Consider the following 4,714-nt stretch of genomic DNA (forward strand, 5'->3'; position numbering starts at 1 on the left):
GCAGCCCTGGGGTGATGCTGAGCTTTGCTGGAAGCACATTTACCTGCACCCCCTTTCTTGCCAGCATGCTGGCTGCAGGACCAGGCTGGACTGTGCTTATGGGTTTGCAGGAGAGAGATCTGTGTTGGTGGGCTTGGTGACAATATCAGCTCTGGATGAGGCTGATGCATTGCTGGCCTCGCAGCATGCTGCAGTGATGCTGCTCTGCAGCACTGATCACACTTACGTATGCAAAGTCACTGCTTAGCAGTAAAAGCATTGCCTGGCTCTTACCTGCAGAGCAGCACCCGAGTTCATTCAGGTGTGAAGCCCGTGCCCGGGTTGTGCCCGCTCCATGGGCAGGCAGCCCCAGCCCTGCCTGCATGTGAACTGTAAATCCCCAGTCAGTGCCGGCTCCTAGAGAGCAGACCTGACACCACCACCAGCGTGCAAGGGAAAGGCCAGTGCAAGAGGCACAACCACATGTGTGTGCGTGGCCTGTCCATCCTTCCTGAGGAAGCCAAACCTGTCCTGCCAGCATGTGCACGGTGGGTGGGAGCGTGTGGCAGACGGGCTGATCAGCTTCTCCTCAGCATGGCTGTGGGCACCTTCCTGCTGACTCCGTGCTTACTTTGCTGGAGTGCAGCCACACGTAGTGTTCCCTGCAAGGCCAGACCAGCACTTGAGCTGGTGCCAGATGCAAAACAGTGTTTCCCCTTCATCTGGCTGGCTCCTACCACGGTGCTGTGCCTCTGGGGTGACCTGCAGGGATACAGATCCAAGGGCAAAGCAAGCTCCTGCCCTTGCAAGGCAGCACACGTGTGCAGGTGTGTATGTGTGTGCACATGCACGTGCCAGCAGTGCTGGCATCGGGACGCTTTGCTTTGCATTGCTGCCAGTGCCCAGGGTGGCAGAGCCAAGCGAGCACCTGCTCATACATGGGTGTGCATGGGGAGGAAGAACGCCATGCCCACCATTGCACTGTAGGAAACTGGCCAGAGAGCACCTGCCTGCACTGCAATGCTTTAACTGTGCCGCTGAGCCTCAGCTGGTGACAGTGCTTCTGCCACATGGCACATGTGAGCGGCACATCGCCACTCCTTCAGCACTCACCAGGCACTGCCACAGTATAAACCTGTAGTCCCTCTGTGGCTTTGAATACAGCAGTTTGCTCTCACTGGAACAAGCAGCTGACAGAGCAGTTGTACATGTGCACAAGCACACGTGCATGTTCATTCCTCTTGCACAAGAGTGCTTGGGGGCTTCCTTCTCATCTGATATCTTGTTCTTAGCCCGAACCCTTTACAGCTGACCCGGGGAAGATACACGGGAGCAAACGCTCCCAATTCACTGCCTCTGTGGGCTCTGCTCTGCCTGTCACGTCTATAGCACAGAGCAACCTTTTGGGGGGGTCAGTCAGCTTGTCTACGGGCCAAGTAGAAACGGGAGGAGGCAGGGAGACAAAAGTACACGCGTCTCAGCACGGATCACCCCGGGAATAGCGTTACAAAGCGCAGCCCTCTGCAGCAAGGCTGTTGTTGAGTAGACACCATGCACTTACATTGTGGAGTAAAGCCACACAGGTGAAGCCCTGTCCTAGCCTCCCAGGGCCAAGAAAGTTTCAACAGAGAGGGCCAGGAGGCTCCTGCACTGTGAGGAGGTGCCACCCTGGCAAGGGGACAGGACCCCAGAGGACAGCCAGTTCAGAGGCGCCTGCTGCTGTTGAGGGCAGTCCCACTCCCCAGACAGCTTGCACAAAGCCAGCATTGCTCTGACAGGGATGGAGTCATAATGCTTTAAAAGTACTTATTTTTTAACGTTTCCCTTTATCTCTGTGTATCTCACAAAATAAAAGGGGAACAAAAAAAGGCTAACCATATACAGTGGCAGAGATGATAACCCAGTCTGCCCTCGGAGCCAGCACTGTGGCTCATGCCATGCTCCAGTGCAGTGCCTGGCCTTGCTCAGCTTTCCCCAGCCAGAAAGGACTTATCTCAGCTGGCATCTTTTCCCCCCATCTTCTTTGGTATCAGTTTGAGACTCCTCCCTCCCTCTGGTATCAGCCTGGCCTCTCAGTGTCACACTGCTCCAGGGCAGAAGGTAATGGTCCCGAGCAGCATGGAGCCTCTCTGACAGACCAACCATACTCACACTGAGCAATGGACCTGGGCAGTCACTGCTGGCTTTTTATTTCCTAGTGATTTTTTTTCCATTCCCTAATGTACCACGTAGCCTTAATGCAGCCTGGGATAAACAGCTTTGCAAAGGGCACAGTTTGGCAGGTGGGACAGCAGCTAAATGGCAGCTAGTCAAAGGTGGATTCCTGGGCACTGAGGTGCTCTTCTGCTCTATTTTCATGTTTTAAATCCAGTCCATTGATACCTGCAGCAAGACAGCTGTGCAAGCCCTGCCTAGGCTTGGGTTGCCTCCTAGTGATGCAAAATGATAGGAATATAGAATGATTTGGGTAGGAAGGGACCTTTAAAGATCTTCTAGTCCAAATAACATCCTGCCCAAGCACTTGCCCTTTGGGATTCCATTACCTTAAATTTTGTTTTTCAAGGGAAAAATAGTTGTTAAAAAGGAAAAGAAACAGCTGCACCCCTGAGCAAACCTGAGCTTACACTGCACAGTAGCTTGGCAGCTCCTTCCCCCACAGTCCTGGTGTTTCTTGTTCTCAGCAACATTTGCCATTTAATTTGTAAATTTTCCCAGTTAAGAGTGATTTTTTTTTTCTTCTTTTTTGCCTGTTCTGACCTGGTTCATTTCTGAGAGCAGGGCAAATTCTGATCCCTCTAATTAAAGCTCATTGTTGCCCTTTTGCTGGTTTTAATAAGTAATCTCAGTCCACCGTGACAACTGTATATTCAGCAAGCTTTCCTGCCTATGTATTTCTGCTCATGGCAACATTTTACCACTCGTCATCACAAAAAGACTGGCTCATGCCCCATGATATTTGAAAGTTGGTCTTTCTTGACTAATGGGTAGCAAGTGCAGCTGGAGGCCACCAGAAAGGCCAGAAATGCAGAGTTTATCTCAAAACCGTTGCCTCACAGTTATCCGTGTTGGTACCTCCATCTGCAGGAGGCTGAGTGTTTTGCCTTGCTGTGATTTTAATTCACTTTTGGGTTCTGGTCCTTACACCTGGCAATTCAGACTCCAAGCAGGTCAGCGAGGCAGCAGACCACAGAAAATCTCTGTTGGAGGGTTGGTAAGACTCTCAGGACTGCTGAAAGTCATGCCCATAGTGTGACACCAAAGGAAATAATAGAATCAAAGAATTAACTAGGTTGGAAAAGACCTTTAAGATCATTAAATCCGACCATTACCTCAGGACTGCCAAATCCAGCACTAAACCATGTCACTAAAGGCCTCATCTACATAGTCTTTTGAACACTGCCAAGGACAGTGATTCCACCACTGTTCCAATGCTGATCACTGTCTTGATGAAGAAATTGTTCTTAATAAAGAACCTAAACCTCCCCTGGCGCAGCCTGAGGCCGTTACCTATTGTCCTATCACTGGTTACTTGGGAGAAGACAATCAGCCACCTCCTCTCTCCACCCTCCTTTCAAGTAGCTATAGAGAGAAATAAAGTGCCCCCTGGGCCTTCTCTTCTCCGGACTAAAGAGCCCCATTTACCCTGAGCCATTCTTATCAGGAGAAACATGCAGTGGAATTAAGGTTTTACTTAGGCATGAAGGACTGAGCGTGGCCATGAGCTCTTACATGTGGGTTGTGCTTACTTTCAAGGTTGCACTTGTACATTTAGCAAGCGTTTAGTACAACACCATCTGTGACAACCATAGCCGGTCCTGGCCGAGGGGACATCAGTGTCCCTCCACTGCCTCTGTCACTCATTCAGCCTTGACCACGCTTGAGAGGATCTGCTGGAACCGTCCTGTCGGCTCCCAATCCTCAGCACAGCAGCAGCAGATCAGGGACAGTGCACACTGCCCACGGGGGCACTTTTCCATGTTTCTCTCTGACCAGTGTGGCTGGCGCTGGTCCAGCCCCAGGCTGTATTTGCTGGCAGCAGTTTGCCGAGGGTCAAATTCTGCTTTGGCTTTGCGTGCGCTCAGAAATTGCAGGAGTATAATTAGCTGGGTTAATACATTTGATTGGCACATGCCTGGTGTGTGTCACTGTCCACCCTCCAGAGCCCTTTAGCTCACTGGTGCACCACTCACATGGGATCAGAATGGTAGAATCAGCTGGGTTGGAAAAGACCTCTGAGATCATCAAGTCCAACTGTTACCCAGCACTGCCAAGTCCACCACTAACCCATGTCACTGAGGGCCTCCAGTCAATGTCACTATTTAGCACCCAGCGCTTCTGACCCCACCACCACTAACCCATGTCACTGAGGGCCTCCAGTCAATGTCACTATTTAGCACCCAGCGCTTCTGACCCCACGCCAGCCACCACGAGGCTGCGCCGGCTCCGGGCGCCCCGCTGGCGGTGTGAGGTCCCCGGCTCCCCCCTCAGCCGGCCATGTCTGACAGTCATCAGCTGCCTCTGGGGCGGGACAGGCTCCCCCTCCCCGGCGTCCCGGGCCGCGCTGACGCCGCTCAGCAAGGCCTCGGCTCTGCTCCACCCGCGGCGGGTGTCTCTGCGGACCCACGGGGAGGCAGGACGCGGTGGGCCCGCCCGCCATGCCTGCGGGACGGCCCCGACCCGGCCCCTTTGAAGCCTCGAGTGGGCCCGCCACCCCCCCAACCCCCCCTCCTCCGTC

Source organism: Pezoporus occidentalis, unplaced genomic scaffold (assembly GCF_034315485.1).
Source record: "Pezoporus occidentalis ecotype Australia unplaced genomic scaffold, CSIRO_AGI_Poc_V1 ctg194, whole genome shotgun sequence".
NCBI lineage: Eukaryota > Metazoa > Chordata > Aves > Psittaciformes > Psittacidae > Pezoporus > Pezoporus occidentalis.